Raw genomic sequence first — 17,236 nt, forward strand, 5'->3', positions numbered from 1 at the left:
TTTCAACAACATTTAGGCAATCCCCCAACACCAACTGAGCGATGTCCATATCCACTGAATTCTGATACTGCCCATTTGGAGCAAGCTCAGATGTCATACATGAGTCAAGAGCTCACTCCCACAGGACTGTCCCCACTTTAGATGCCAGCGCATATGGGGTCCCCAGGTTACCTGCACTTCTGCTTAGCCAGCTACAAATTTGGGACATCTCAGGCTACCTCCCCCGGGTTCGATAACTCACTAGAATGACAAAGTGAACTCAAAAAAGCGCCTTGTTTATGATCATCACTTTATGACAACAGACGCAACTCAATAACGGCCAAATGGAAGAGAGGCACAGGATAAAATTTGGGGGAACAGCTTCCATGCCACTCTTCTAGCCTATCAAAGTGTTCACCGATCCAGAAGCTTCCCTGAACCTTGTTTCTCTAGGATCTTTGTGTGGGGTTTCATGATACAGACATGATTGATTAAGTCATCAGCCATTGGTGATTGAACTTGATTTCCAGTCCCTTTCCCTCCCTGAAGGTTGGAAGTGAGGCTGGAAGTTCTAACCCCCTAATCACATGGTTAGTTCCTCTGGTGGTCAGCCCCCATCTTGAAGCGATCTAAGACACCCCCACGAATCACCTCACTAGCATAAACTCAGGTGGGAGTGAAAGGGATTTTTTTTGTTGATGACAAAAGACCTATCACTCAGGAAATTCCAAGAATTTTAGGAGCTTTGGTTTAGAAATAGGGGACAAAGACCAAATATATGTATTTATTGTACTGCATAACCTACGTATGCCTTATTTGTATTTTTTTATCAATTACTCTATTTTGCTGTAGTATTTTCAGGAAAATCCTTTACATCACATTATTATACCCTTAAATAAGGACATTTCACTCACAACCAAAATACTGTTTTTATACTTAGTGAACAATAATAACTTTTAGTATTATCTAATACTCTCTCCCTACTCAGAGTCCCCTAACCATCTCAAAATGTCTTAAAACAGGTTTACATGTTGCTATTTGTTGTAATATATTTTTAAGTCTTTTTTATTCTAAAAGAGTCTTCCTGCCTTCTTTTCCCTTCTTTTCCATGCCATTGACTTATTAAAGAAATCAGGTTAGCTGCCCAAAGAATCCACACTGTTTGTTTCCTGATCATATATTACTTGTTCCTCAATCTCTGTCTTTTCTTTAAACAAGAAGCTTGAATTGAAACACACAAGTTTAAGGGTGTCTGTGTAGCTTAATCGATTAAGGGTCCGATTTTGGCTCAGGTCACGATCTCGTGGTCAGTGGGTTCGAGCCCCGTGTTGGGCTCTGTGCTGACAGCTCAGAGCCTGGAGCCTGCTTCAGATTCTATGTCTCCCTCTCTATGTCCCTCCCCTGCTTGTGCTCTCTCTCTCTCTCTCTTTCAAAAATAAATAAACATTAAAAAAAGAAAAAGAAAACACCCAAGTTTATGTGCAATATTTTTAAAGTAAATACTTGATAGATGGTATCATTTTCTCAGAAAGCGTTTAATTTTAAATTTAATTTATTTTATTTTTATTTTTTCTAGGGTGTACCATACTTTTAATCCTGGGAATTGCAACGGTAAATACCATATGTCCTAGTCTCACCATTAAAGATCTTACAGCCTCTCTGGGGAGAAAGGCATTGTGGGGGAAGAAAAATAATTTCCCCTCTATCTTTCTAGGCTTTATTACACCCCTGTAGTAAAAAGACAGATTAAGAGAAGAAAGACATACAATTTTTATAACATATGTACCCCCTGTGTATGATACCCAGGAAGAGCATTAAGTGTTTGAAATAGCCCAGGCCATCACTTGTTGGGACCAGCACTGGGTGTTGTATGTAAGCCAATGTGACAATAAATTATATTTAAAAAAAAATGAAACAGCCTAGGCTGTCATGGTAAAATCATCTCAACCAAAGCAAAGCAGTATGTTGGGGGTTGGGGCACCACTTCCGGGAACTTATTAGAAAACACAGTAAACAAAAGTATGCTTATTATGGAGAGTTAAGTCTTTGAATTGTGCAGTGATCAGAGTTTCTAGAGATCTGGCCACCCTCTCTTCCCTAGACAGTGAGGAAGACGCCCTTATAAATGGAGGCTTATCTTATGTGTGTATGTGACTCTTACGACGGGTAACTTCTATTTGGTTATCAGAGCTTCTCCTGTGTCTGTAGTTTCTTAAAAACAACAAGCTTAAAATAATCCTTATGCCAAAAGAGCGCATTTTGAAGTGACAAATTCTGATCCCCTTTGGCGTGTATACCAATCAATATAATAGTATAAGGACCATGGAGGATTGGTTGGGGATATAAATTCTGATGGGGCATCAAGGCTGCAAGAGGAAGTGATAAATGAACTGCTTCTGGAGGGAAACACAGGTTTTGCTAGTCAAAGGAAAGAGAGTGTGAAGTATCTTCCTTTTCCTAGCTTGCTCAGTGATGCTAAGCAAGTTCTAGTGGACAGTCTCAGCCGCCTGAGGTCCAGCTTTGGCTGACTTCTTCAGGCCCTTTTCTTCTGTTCTTCTGTTCTGTAGCTGGGGTCTGTGAATTAAACTGACAAAAGACAGATGAAGAGGAAAAAAGGTTAATTTTACATGCATATGGAGGCTTCACAGAAAAGAAGTAAAAACCCCAAAGAGGTGGTTTGACCCAAGAGCTTATATAGCATTTTAACAAACTGTAATCAAGGACAGAGAAGTGAATAGGTAAAGGAAAGCAGAGATTGGGGCTTCTGGGGAGGTAAGTTGTGAGCAGGTGACTAAGAATGATTAATAAGGTTTGTCATGCAGATCAAAGTCATCTCAGATGCTAAGAGGTGTCTCCTAAGAGGAGGACACCTTTACAAATGTAAATTTCCTTCACAAAGGGTAATTTTGTGCCCCAGCTTTTAGGCAGAGATAGGACCCAGGTCTCTTGTGTATGCAGTTTCTTTTTCTTTTTCTTTTTAATTTTTTTTAATGTTTTATTTTTGAGAGAGAGACACACAGGGCCTGAGCGGGGGAGGGACAGAGAGAGAGAGGGAGACACAGAATCCGATGCAGGCTCCAGGCTCTGAGCTGTCAGCACAGAGCCCAACACGGAGCTCGAACCCATGAACCGCGAGATCATGACCTGAGCTGATGCTTGACTGACTGAGCCCCCCAGGTGCCCCTGCAGTTTCTTAATGGCCTTCAGCTCAAAATAAGCCTAATGCCAAAGTGGCATATTTTGGGATGTCACATTCTGATCCCTCTCACAAACAAGGGAGTCAACACAAGAAAGGAAAAACCAACCTAGATGGACAGGCACGGAGGGGATGGGCTAAATGTTACAACTAAGCACGAAACTTCTCAGCAGCCTCCTAAGAGTTCGGAGAGGAGGCCTCTGGTACTTTTGTACGGAATCCCCCTTCTAGGCCCTACGTGATTGCACAGGTGTGACTGCTATGGCAGTAGAGAGATCCCAGATAGCAAAAGCCTTGGGGAAAGAGTCACATTGCTGCATGGTGTTGGCCGTCACTGGCCAATAGACTAGACCAGGTGGCAAAGTGAACATTCAAGAGCACCCAGCTACAGAGGGAGGGGTCGAACTCATCTCTCAGAGCCCTCTCACCTCAACAGTCCTGGTACCCCCGAGTGGACAGCTCTGGCTGTACATTCAGAGTTTGCTTGGAATTTTCAGGTGGCGGCAAAGAGTATGTGCTCTGTCGGAAGGTACTTGATTAAAAACACACAAATGAAAAACCAGCCCAAGCTGCAATCTACCAGGAGTGTAGGATGCTCAGTGAGGAAACGTTTACAAGTCAAATATGTGTGTGTGTGTGTGTGTGTGTGTGTGTGTATTGTGTGTGTATACACACACACACACACACACACACACACACATACCATATACCATATATATACCATATATACACCATATACATATACATATATATATATATATATACAATCAGTCAGCAAATGTTATTAGACACCTCTTTCATGCTTCTGTACTCATTAATTTTTTCCATGCATATTTCACTATCTAACATACTATGTAACTTATTCATGTAAGGTATATTGCTTATTGTCTTGCATAAGCTCTTTTGCATCTGTGTTTAGTAATTGCCTCAATTCCTAGCTCAGACTCGTGCATGTAGTAGGCAGTAGAAACGACTTGTTGAATGCACGAATGAAAGGTGATGGTGCTGGGTTTCTGAGGATCAGAAATTACCCCTAATGTGATAAATTACATTAACAAAATGGAGGAGGGCCTGATATTTAAATCCAAATTGCAATTTGTGAATTAATGCAATCTTTTCTGGATTAATAGAAAAGACGAAAAGTTCGTTGAACAGAGGGCAGTGGGTAGGTCCTTTTAGAGAGCAGATCAACACCAGCAGTTGGCGTGGTGAACAAAAGCACAAAATATTTCCGTTCTTTCAGACTATTTTCATCTGGCAGGGTGCTGCAAACAGAATTTTTTTTTTGTTTTCATTTGGGGATTTTTCTATTTAGATCATTAGAACTAGTTTCACTTCATTTGCAAAACCAGTCGGTGAAACCTTATGATCTTTGATTATTAGGGTAACAGTTTTAGAACTGAAGAAACAGAGATTTACTTTAGACTGTAGATTATTAACACCTCGACATCAGTGACCCAGTTTCTCAGGGTGAGCACACAGAAGACGCTTTCATCTGTATTTCTTAAATGGAACCAAATAACTTGTCCCTAGTTCATAAATGGAAGGGTCAAGACTTGAAAAAGGTCCTTTCTCTTTCCAATGCCCAGGCTGATGATAATCATGATTGCTGAAATTTCCTGACTGTTACCTATGTGCTAGGTACTGTTCTAAGCACTTTGTATGTTATAACTCTAGTTCCAGGTGAGAAGGAATTTGAGTCCAGGCTGTTTTCCTCCAAGCCTTTGTGTTGTTAAGTTTGCATTTTCATGCCCCTGAGATTGGTTTTTATACATAGAAAACACATTCAGAAGTTGCATCTTGCCTTAAACAATTGGAATTCAATTTATTAAAGTTACAGATTCACAAAACCTAGGTCTTCCTTAGGATTTTAGTTTCATCTTGTAAATTTATGCTTCATTTATAAATCTAACAAATGTTAGCAATCTCTGTATTTTTATGAGGTTGACATTTCTTATTATCTTATTTTGGAAAATATCAAATATACACAAAAATCGAATGAATAATATAATGCCTCCACATGTCCTCACCACTCCATTTCAATGATTATCAACTGATGGTCAATTTATTTCATCGGTACTCCCACTCATTTCTACTCTGTTATTCTTATGACCTAATTCTCATTATCATATCATTTCATTTATAAATACATCAAGATGTATGTTAAACACGTAAGAATTCCTTTTTAAAACATAACCCCTGTTTCATTACTATACATAAACAAAACAGCCGTAAGTTATCCATATCAAGTGTCCAGCCTTATTAAAATTTCCAGTCGTCTCTTAAAGGCCACCTCTTAAAAAACATCTTTTCTTTTTGAATCAGCATTCAATAAGGTCTATCTATTGTGATTGTTTGATAGGTGTTTTAAGTTTATTTTAACCTGTAGGCTGTCTCTCCCTTTCTTTTTCTTACAATTCGTTTACATCGAAGAAAATGGATTATTTGCTTCACGGTCCCTTCTTTGCTGTCGTAAAGTTTACATTTGACATAACTATTCAACTGCATTGTCTCTCAAAGCAAATGCAACAATCTCAAAATAATATTGTCATGACCAATATCATCACTTTAAAACTTTTACACGTATTTGGGGGTGGGACCGGTTCTTTTTGTATCCCACTATGAATAAAAAGTCAACTCACTGTGCTTCCCCATCACTTGAATTTCTTGTTCTCTTGTGGATTTGACACAAAAGTGGACTTTCAATGAAGTTCATCTGTTTCATTTCACTTTTATTAAAAAAATGAAAGTTCAACTGAGTAAGTCGGAAGGCCTAACTGGTTTTGTCCAGCAGTTCAAGAATCGGGCAGCATCCCGTCTAGCAAGTTGACAGGGGCTGAGGAGCTGTACAAAACGAAAGACTTCTATAGGCAGAAGTGGGGTGGGACAAGGAAATTGCTAGTAAAAGAAAGGAATTGTTTCAGGCAAGGTTCCCTTCCTTTGGGGGAAGGGCAGGACTCTTTCATGCTGCTCACCTCCCTAATGCTAATCAGGAAATTCCAGATTGACTGGGTAAAGGTCACATTCTTGCAATTAAGTCTCGGTTTGTTGTCAGAGGGGCAAGTGGCCCCATTTGGACCCTGTGGTTTCTTTTTTCTCTTCTTTTTAAAAACACTTTCTATTATTAGTAATTGATAATTTAAAATTAAATTGTTTTAAATTGTGTAAATAATTTGCATGATTTGAGAGTTATACCTACAGAGCAATTCCCCATAGGTACCCATTTTCTTTTGATTTTATGGTTTATCTTCTGAAGGAGTTCCGAAGGAACCTCCCCCAAATGTGCCATTTGGCATGTGGATTACTTTGAACTGAAGTTAGTCAAGGTCCAAAGGACTTAGGAGGATGTTTACCTCCTCCTCAACTGCCTAAAAGAATTTAGATCGAAGAGCTGGTCCAGGACAGAACTATCACTAGGGATAACGACAGAGAATGTGGGTTAGGTGTGGTAGGGCAGAGGTAGGCTCAGTACAACCAAGAGAGCAAATTCCTCTCTGTGTCCCATTGTCTGCAAGGCATAACAAGTATTTGTTTACAAACATCAGCTCTTCCTAAGTTCCCTAAGTTGTTTTTCTTTCCTTTGAAATCTCAGGCCCCCAACCCCTTCTCTTTAGCTCACAATGGCATATAAACTTCAATTGCCTGATTACCTTGGGGTCTCATATTCTTACGGGGCTCCTGTATGTATGTAATTGTTTTTCTTCTGTTAATCTGTTTTCTGTCAATTTAATTAATAGAGCAGTCAAAAGAATCTAGAAGGGTAGAGGAAAATTTTTTTTCTCCCCTACACTTCCATCATTTGCTTTTTACAAATATAAGCAGGTAGGAACTCCTACTCATATGCTCTTTACTTAAAAATAGCACACTATTGGGGCACCCGGGTGGCTCAGTTGCTTAAGCAACAGGACTCTTGATTTCAGCTCAGGTCATGATCTCACAGTTTGTGAGTTTGAGCCCCACATCCAGCTCTGCAATGACAGTGTGGAGCCTGCTTGGGATTTTCTCTCTCTGCCCGCCCCCAACCCCCTTTTAATAAATAAACAAACAAACAAACAAACAAACATTTGAAAAAATAGCACACTATTCACCTTTTTCTTGCCTTGCTTTCTTCATATAGCATGTCCTGGGTATCAATTCTTCTACAGAGCTTCATGTTACTGAACTGTGTTTCAGAATTTATTTATCCAATGCCCTATTGACAAACATTTGGGTCATTTCCATGTTTCTGCTATTATAATTAATATTGCAAATAATAATCTTGAAATCATAGTCTTGTCTTCCTTCCTTCCTTTCCGTGTTTTGCCAGTGTATCTTTGGGATATATTCCCAGAAGTGAAATTGTTAAGTCAAAGCTTAAATGCACATATAATTTTGTCAGATATTTCCAAATTCCCTTCTATAAAAAATGTACCATTTCTTATTTCCATAAACAATATATGAAAGTACCTAGTTGCCTAATAAAGCCTTGTCAACTGGATTTTTGTCAAACCAACACATTTGAATTTGCTACCTAATAGATAAGAAATGATATCTTAATCTGAAACAGATTTCCTTTGTTATAACTGAAATTGAGCAACTATTCATATAATTAAGTCCTTATTTTTTTGTGTGAACCATTTGCTTTATTCTCTTGTCTGCTTTGTATAAAATTGTAGTTATTTAAAAGATTTTTGAAGCTTTATATGTGTTAGGGATATACACTAACATAATTTATTGTTACATAAGGAACTAATGTTTTTGCCAGTTTGGCTTTTATCCTCTTTGTTTATGCTATCTTTTCCTTTGCAAAGGTTTCTTTTTATATATATACAGTTTATTTTTTCTTATGGTTCTTTTGAATTTTGAATAATAGGAAAACATTTTCTAACCCTAAGTTCTAGTAGAAATTCACTCATGTTTTTATCTAGTACTTGTGTTTTAATGTTTTTACACTTAAATGTCATCCATTTGGAATCTATCCTGGAGTGTGGTATAAGAAATAGATACCTTTTAATTTTTTTCATATTACTACCCAGTTATCTCCATGTTACTTACCAAAAATGTTGATCTATTCTCCACTGATTTGAGAAGATGTTTTTACCATATGCTACATTTGCCCTTGTAATGGTGTATCTTTCTTTGTTTGCTCTCCAGTTTCATTGGTTTGCCCATCTTTTTATGCACCAATATTGCATTTGAGATTTACAAAAAATTGGTAGTATGTTTTAGCCTCTGAAAGGGCTAACCTCTCTCACAATTCTTTTCTTCCAGGATTTTTCTGGTGATTCTTGCTTGTTTCTACTGCCAAATGAGTTTTGTAATCCACGTGTTTAGCTTGAGAAAAAAAACATCAGCTGTGATTCTTATCGGATTGCATTATATTTATAAGTTGATTTAGAAAAAACTGGCATCTCTGTCCAGGGACATAGGTGACTTCCTTTTTTTAAGTCTACTTTTGGGTCTTGCAGGAATTTTCCTTAATATGTGAATATATACTAATTATAGAAAGTTATGAGATAGTAGTTATCTATTATATTAACGTTCTATTTTGTTACACTAATAAATTTAAAAATTCCATATACAACCTTAGCAACAGAGTCAGAGTCACTAAAAATGGAATAAGAGGTGTGAAATCCAATGCTATGTAACATTTTGTTTGCAGTATTCGTCATTGCAAATGTTACAGAGCAATGGATTCCTTGAGCATCTTTGTGTGGAATTGATAGACATCACTTTTCTTATTACTAATTTTAGCAGCTTGGGTATTAAGGTTATGTATGTAATTTTTATACGTGCCAAGGAAATATCCATCAATTCTTATTTTGTTGTTTTATTTTTATAGAAGTGAATTCTGGCAGGTGCCCTTTTCGCATCTCTGGAAATAATCATATAATTTTTCCCTTTCAGCCTATTAGTTTGATTAATTGTGTAAATACAACTCCTCATATTGAAACACGTTTACATTCCTTAAAAAGTGAACATTTTTTGATATATAATCAGTTTCAGGTGTACAACATAGAGATTTGACAACTGCATACATTACTCAGTGCTCCCCATGCTAAGTGTAGTTACCCTCTGTCAGCAAAGATATAATGTTCTTGACTATATTCCGTATGCTGTACTTTCCATTCCCATGACTTATTTATTTTATAATTGGAAGTTTGTCCCCTAATCCCCTTCTATTTTACTTATCCCCCACCCCCCTTCCTTTCTGGCAACCATCAGTTTGCTCTCTGTATTTATGCCTTTTCTTGTCTTGTCTTGTCTTTCTTTCTTCTTTTTTTTTTTTTTTTTTTTTTTTTTTTTTTTTTTTTTAGATTCTACACATAGGTGAAATCATAAAGCATTTGTCTTTCTTTGTTTAACTTATTTCACTTAGCATATTACAGTTAGGTCCATCCATATTGTTGTGAATAGCCAGCTTCCTCGCTTTTTATGGCTGAGTAATATTCTGTTTTGTATATATATATATATATATATATATATATATATATACACATACATACCACATCTTCTTTATCCATTCACTTATTGATGGACACTTAGTTTGCTTAAATATCTGGGCACATGGTTTTAATGTATATTTTTTAGTGAACTGTTTGCTCAAATTGTATTAAAGATTTTTAATGTGATTAGTCCATTCTGATTTTTTGTTTCATTTTGTTTTGTTTTTGTGCAATGTCACCATCTTTTAGTATCGATATTATATTTACTTTATAAAATGCAATTAGAACTTTTCCTTATTTTTAAATATGTAATCCTTAATATTACTATAATTGAAAAACATGTATTTGTTAAGAAGCACTTTTACTATTCCAATGAACTAAATTTGCCTAGCTATCAAAGAAGGCAGATAACTTCTCAAGTTAACTATGTAAGACGCTTTGGCTATGAGTGAGGGTTGAAGCTATGTGTCAGACTCTCAGAGCTATTTTTTCTCATTTCAGAAGATCGGATAGCATATAGTGAACGCTCAAAGACATTAGATATTGTGATAAGACGGCCAAAGAAACATGAGGCTGATGAAAATCATGAATCTGAAAACAAAATCAGTATACGCAGTGCAACAATAGGATGAAATATTTGAAACTGGGTTTATCCTGGAAAGTCCTGGGTGTTTAGTTATAGCTTTTATAGACTCCCTAAGGTTTAATTGACTTTAACATTTGTTGTATAAGGAGAAGAGAAGAAAAAAAATGAACTAACATTGAGAGCACTTACTAAGCATGAAGCTCTGTGCTCAGAGTGTTTCTTACTTGATATTATTGAATTCAAACCAAGAACCCGTGGGGATAGTTATTAGTTATTAACACTATTTTCGGGTGACAAACTAAGGTTTGGGCTTGCAAAGTAACTTTTAAAAGCTAACTTTCTAACTCATAAGTTTAGGGAGTGATCAAGAAAAAATTGAAAGCTAAATGGACATTTGGTTACAAAGCCCACTTTTAACTATGACATTAATAACTTTTGCTTTTCTGAGATTATTGGGGCAGTATATATCAGGAGCAGAAAATTTAGAAAACAAAATGCGAAAAAAAAAGGAAATGAAAACCTGAAATCTCATCATTTAAGGAAATAAGTTTTGAATATGTCCTTCCAGAACTTTTCCTGCGTAAATTCATTCACACACACACACACACACACACACTTTTTTAGCAAAAGTGGGAACATTATACACATAACGTTTTGTTAACTTTTTTTGACTTAATAATACATGGAGGATTTTTAAGGTTTTCGAGATTCTGCTTTTTAAAATTTAATAACAGAATTTTTCTTCTGGCTCCGATGTGTCCATGTGCACACGTGGGTATCTTTTTCGTGGACCCTGATGACTGGGCTTGCTTCCTAAGGCATTGCTTCTTAAGGGTTTGTGCATATTTTATGAGTAAGAGCAAAAGGGTTGAGGACAGATGGCTAAAGCAGGACCTGGCAGAGGCAGGTGGTCAATAAATGTTTGCTAAGTGAATTAAAGAATGCATGATGAATTACATTTTTTTAAAAAATGTAAATGCTATCACTACATCCTTTTAGCGAGTTAGGAAGGATGCAAGTTCCTGGGGATGGGGCCACTGCTGAGAAACGATTGTGATTATATTATGGTCTCAGTGCAACTGTTTCTGCTATTGAGAGTGAAATGATAAAGGAGTTCAATAGTTCTTGTGTGAAGAAGCGCATTTCAGTGCCCTCTTTGTGCTGCTCTGCGTCTCCAAATCTTACTCAGCTAACAGTCTACTAGTCGAGAAGCAGGCAGACGTCATACGCTGGCACGTTCAGGATAAGAAAATATGGAGATGAGCAAGTAACATGAAAAATACTTAATCTCACTTATATCCAAAGAAATGTCAAGGATTATAAACACCTAGGTGCAAAATTGTTGTACACGGGCAGTAGAAATTTTGTACTGACAAATTCCCTTCCAAAAAGGCAGGACACGTTCACACTCTTCCCCATGGTAACAATGGCCGTTTCTCCACATCCATGACAGCTTTGGATCTTTTTTGTTTCATTAATGTAATAGGGAAAAAAAATCTATCTTGAGTTTCATTTTCTTGATCATAAGTGTGGTTGAATGTCTTTCCACAATGTTGGGGACAAATTCTTTTATTCCACTCTTCTAGGTTCTTTGGCTGGTTTAATGATTAAATTGATAAAGACAGAGGAACAGGAAAAAAGCAAAATTTAATTTCATACGTAGGGGAGCCCTATACCCACATGAGATGCAAAGGCAGTTAGGGAGTCGGGGCTTATATGCCATCCTGAGCTAAGGAATGGGGTAGGGGCCTGGGGCTTCCTAGTGGAGGAGTGCGTCACAGGAAGATAAGAAGAGGGTTATTCGGTAGTCAGATGTTTGCCTGTCCAACAGGTAAGTCTTTCAGGTAAAAGTTATCTCTGGTAGTATCTCCCTTTCTGGACCTCTATGTAAATTCTGTTTGGCAGTTAAGGGAGAGGTAAAGTTTTCCTTGAATCCGCTAAGTCTGGACTGCCTTCACCTCAAATTAGTCCATGTGCCAAAGTGGCACATTTTCGAGTGCCACATCCTGTTCCCTTTCAACATCCTCTTGGGCCGCCTGCATCGTGTGAATTCGTTGTGGATATCTAATGTTCATTTTCTGTCTCACTCTTTTCTTTTTCTTATTAATTTGTACGGTTAAAAAATAGTTAAGGTCAGGGGCGCCTGGGTGGCTCAGTCGGTTGTGCATCCAACTTAGGCTCAGGTCATGATCTCACGGTCCGTGGGTTCGAGCCCCACATCCGGCTCTGTGCTGGTAGTTCGGAGCCTGGAGCCTGCTTCCGATTCTGTCTCCCTCTCTCTCTGCCCTGCCTCTGCTCACACTCTGTCTCTCTCTCAAATATAAATAAACATTTTTAAAAAAATAGTTAAGGTTATCAACCACTGGTCGGTCATTTACTCTGCAAATATTTCCACCAAATGTAAACCTCAACTTTTACCTGGTTGATTATGCCATACAAACATTCAGCATTCTTAATGTCACATTGTCAAGACTTTCTCCTTACCTTCTTGGCCATAATTATGCTTAACTTTAGAGTTTCTTTTCTCTTTTCTCTTTTTTTAATTTTTTAACATTTATTCATTTTTGAGAGACAGACACAGAGCACGAGTGGTGGGGGAGGGGCAGAGAGAGAGGGAGACACAGAATCTGAAACAGGCTCCAGGCTCCAATCTGTCAGCATGGGGCCTGATGCGGGGCCCGAACTCACAAACCATGAGATCATAACCTGAGCTGAAGTCAGATGCTTAACCGACTGAGCCACCCAGGCACCCCTAGAGTATCTTTGCCATTAAGATTCCCCCCCCCCCCCGACCCCGCCAATGCAATATTATAAGAATAGACCCCTTTAACTATCATCTCTATGTTTCTTTACATGTAGCTCTTTACTCTGTCCGGAATTTGTTTTTGCATATGGAGTCAATTGAGGATCTCTAGCAAATTGTCCTCTCAGTGCCATAATATGCAGTGGAAAGAGCAGCACATTGATTAATTCTATCTGTCATGGCTGTTGGATAGGAGAATGGCAGAATGGATTAATAAATGCTCACAGAGCCCCTCCCTACCCTTTGCTGGACAGACTTTAAGGGCTGGGAAGGCAGAACTGAACAATACAAGCAGTGTCCTGGAATGGCGCTACAATTTAAGTTGCAAAGGAAGCAACTTAATACAAAGATAAACAGGAAAATACAAAGTAGTGATAAGTGCCGTGAGAAACCAGTAAAATGGGGCAATCTGATGAAGAAAGAGGGTTTCCTTAGCTGCGGTAGCTAGGGAAGACTTCTCCAAAGAAGTGGTAGTTAAGTAGCAACCTAAGTGACGAGCAGAAGCTCGGCTTAACGAGTCTGGGAGAAGGAAACTCTGGAGAGTGAAAAGCAAGTACACAGTATCTAAGGTTGCTGAGCTTGGTATATTTGCAGTCAGAATGAAGACAGAGGTATTGTGAGGAGGAAAGAGAAGGCTGTCGAGGTAAGCAGGGTCCAGATGGCGTTTGCCCTTGTAGAGCCTGGTTAAAAAAAAATTGGTTTTATTATAAGTGATGGGGAGAGACACTGGAAGATTTTGAGCAAGGGATCCCTGTGGTGTGGTTTACAATTTACATCAGTGTACCTGCCATGCCAGAAGCTGCCACCAGAGGGAGACAGGGAGAGATGGGGCAGTCACCCCTCAAACTCCCCAATTCATACCCTTCCCCTCAGGAAATCACCTTCAATTAGGGTATTACCTGCTTCAAGAGAAGGCAATGCCCAGGAGGGGAAGAGTGTGTGTGAATAAGGGAAGAGATCAGAAACTTTGTCTAATTAAAAAAAAAAAAAAAAAAAAGGTGGGTGTTAAATAGATCTTTACTGACACATGTCTGACATTGTTTTCAATAGCAACCAAAGAAAGATGCATCCTCAGGACCGGCCAGCTGGTTAGTTCCCAGGTAGCCATGCAAACCTCACAGGGTGGCGGGAACTCTGGTGACTTTTCTAGGAGGTATGGACCTGGCTCAGCAAGTTTGGGAGTTTGCTGTTTTATTAGTGATTCCTGAGGCAATGGGATGAGAGAGGCTGAACAACAGTCACCTCTGAAGACACTGGCATCTACAAGCCAGGATAGCCATGTACCAGATTATAACAAGACCGCCCCCACCCTGTCCCCTGACAGGCAGGTATGCCCTGGTACATCTTTGCTCCAAGGAAACAAAACCAGAAGTCACACTTTGCCAGCCACATGCTTGGTGAATACAGCATATGTAAAACAGGTGAAAATGCTTAATGGTAGCCGGCTCTGCTTTTCATGGTGGAGACAGCTGCCGGGTCAACATGAATTTGGTGGTGGGGGCCCGGGGGTGGTTCCCTACTGGCAGTCCTTGAATGAGCACAACCAGTGCTGGCCTTAGTGGCTCTCTTGTCTGCCGGTGGCACTCAGCTTGCTGCTTCAGAGAGAGGGTGTTTGGAATAACACAAGTGAGTTCTAATCGTGGCTGGGTGTCCCGCCAACTCTGTGATCTCGGGCAAGTGACAGCCTGTCGCTAAAAGGGGATGATGGGATCACACTGCCCACTTCCTAAGCTTTACATCCTTCATCTCTAAAAGGGGATGATGGGATCCCACTGCCCACTTCCTAAGATTGTTGTAGGACTAAATGAGAACACACGTGTCAAACACATGTGGCAATGCTCCTTTTTTTGTTGACAGTCTTTCCCTATATACACTCAGTTAATCTGTTGGATTATGTTTGTTTGTTTTCGGTATTTAATTCTAAATAGGCAATCCTATTCCAGATATGGGGGTGGGTGGGTCACTTCCTGTTTACTATGTACTGACAATGCCACCCTGTGGAGGCCACCACCCCCTTCCCCTTGAGTCACTATCTAAGCTTCCAAAGCAGGAACCCTCAGGCCACTACCTTCCAAACTCCATCACCTGGATCTTGGGTAATTATTCAATTTCACCATTACCTTAAGCAGAATGCTGTAAATGGCAAAAATGGATGGGTCAAATTTTCTTACAGGAAATGCGTTGGAGAGAAAAACGTGCAATCAGGTTAGGTGCCAGTAGATGACGAGTTTATTTTTAAAACTATTGAAACACATGCATCAAAATTCACATACAGCAAAATAATTGGGATTATGTCTTAGATTTTAACATAGCAGAAGTTGAGACAAAGTTGCTGATATGAAGACTTTAATGGCAAAAGAGAAATATCTTCAACATTTTAGACTCAAAAGAACATATTCCTTGCAAGGGAATGTGATCTAAGATCTGGGTCACTGACCACATTGACTACTGCGGCTTGACACGTTGTGGAATTCTAAGACAACACTGTCGCCATTTACGCGGTGACTAAAAGGGATGTCAAAATTTTAGCTTGGCTTAGAAAATACACAGCTATGATGAATACTTCAAAGGCAAAATTAAAGTTACTCAATGACTGGGAGACAGGTGGTAACCCATATACATCCTGGAACTAGGAGAGTAAATGGAAACCACAGTTTCCTTTTTTTTAATTAAAAAAATATATATCTATATATTTTTTTATTTGAGAGAGAGTGCGCAAAAGCACGTGCTCAGGAGTGGGGGAGGGGCAGAGGGCTAGCAGAGCCTGATGTGGGGTTTGTTTGATCCCATGAACCGTGAGGTCATGATCGGAGCTGAAATCATGACCTGAGTGAAAACCGAGAGTCAGACGCTCAACTGGCTGAGCCACCCAGGCACCCACAAGTTTTCTTTTTATTATTATTATTATCTTCTTAAGTTTTCTTTTTAAATAAAGCAAAAACATGAGTATACTTCAGTTAAACATTGCTAGCAGTCAGTCTATATATTTCTGATAGGCCAAGAGGAGTTTGTATTTAAAAAACTTTCGCCTGTACTCTAGCCATTTCCTTGCACCCATGAGCGTATTTTACATTTTCAAGTAGAAGCTTCAAAGTCAATCAATATTATGTGATAATTATAATCAGTCTGGGAAATACCTCAACTATGCTGCCTTTTGGCTTATTCCCTAAATGACTTTGGGGAGTGAGAGAAGTGACAAGAGAACCCACTCATATCAAAAATACCATAAGACAACTGTATTAGTTAGAGTTTTCCAGAAACAACCAATAGGAGATACATAGATGTGGATATAAAGATATAGATATAGATCCCATCGGTTCTGTTTCTCTGGAGAACACTGACTAATATGTATATTTATAGCCCTGTCAGGCAAGAAGAGTTGATGTTGCAGATGAAGTCTGAAGGCAGTCTGTTGGAGAATTTTCTCTTACTTGGGGGTGGTCAGGTTTTTGGGGGGGGTTTGTTTTTGTTTTTGTTTTAGTCCTTTGACTGATTGGATGAGGCCCACTCACCTAATGGAAGACAATCTGTTTTACTCAAAGTCCACCAATTTAATGATAATCTCTTCCAAAAACACTCTTGAAGAAATGCCCGGAATAATGTTTGACCAAATATCTGGGTATCCCCTGGTCCAGTCAAAGTGACACATGAAATTAATGATCACAGCAACCTGCTTGTAGAGACTGTTCTTGGGTGAGAACACATTCAACCCAGTCTTCAGCTCAGCCTGGGTGACGTGATGAATTCCTCAAAGGAAGATGTTTTTGTAAACACTAAACTTGGAGACATGGCTAAAGAGAAGGGCGAGAGCAAATATTCTTTTAGTCTACAGCAGACATGCCTAACTAAAATCTTGGAATTTGTTTCTTCAACTGTAAAAGGAACATAAGAATATAGTTATCTGTCCTCCTTCTCTGGGTTTTTGGCCAGATGAATTTGGAATCATCACACAGCCGAGGGAGAAGTTTAGCCACCTGGAAAGAGAGGTAGGTTGGTAATGATAGCGTTGAATTCAACACCCGCGGACATCACTTACCTGTACACACGCTAGGCCCTCAAATAACTGCAGAGTGAGTTTCTGTTGATGAGAATACTTTAAGCAAAAGCACAGGAACCGGAAGTACAGTTTGGTACGGTTTGAGGACTCTACAGAGCAAGATGTCTGACATAGACCGGGCAAGAGGATCCGCCAGGAAGGTAATATTACAAATTCTATTAGTGTATTTAATTTTTTTTATTTAGAAAAA

General features: G+C 38.9%; 1 long non-coding RNA gene across 1 annotated transcript; it reads right to left on the bottom strand.

The window, feature by feature from the left end:
• Window positions 1–796: 796 nt before the first annotated feature.
• LOC109269622 (uncharacterized) lies at window positions 797–5,995 on the bottom strand. Its single transcript, XR_002081171.2, has 3 exons — window positions 5,818–5,995; window positions 3,604–3,694; window positions 797–2,565 (listed from the first exon to the last, which is right to left on the bottom strand). It is a non-coding gene; the product is annotated as an uncharacterized LOC109269622 (long non-coding RNA).
• Window positions 5,996–17,236: the final 11,241 nt, after the last annotated feature.

The sequence above is a fragment of the Panthera pardus genome, unplaced genomic scaffold (assembly GCF_024362965.1).
Source record: "Panthera pardus isolate Hobbes unplaced genomic scaffold, ASM2436296v1 HiC_scaffold_13, whole genome shotgun sequence".
Classification (NCBI taxonomy): domain Eukaryota; kingdom Metazoa; phylum Chordata; class Mammalia; order Carnivora; family Felidae; genus Panthera; species Panthera pardus.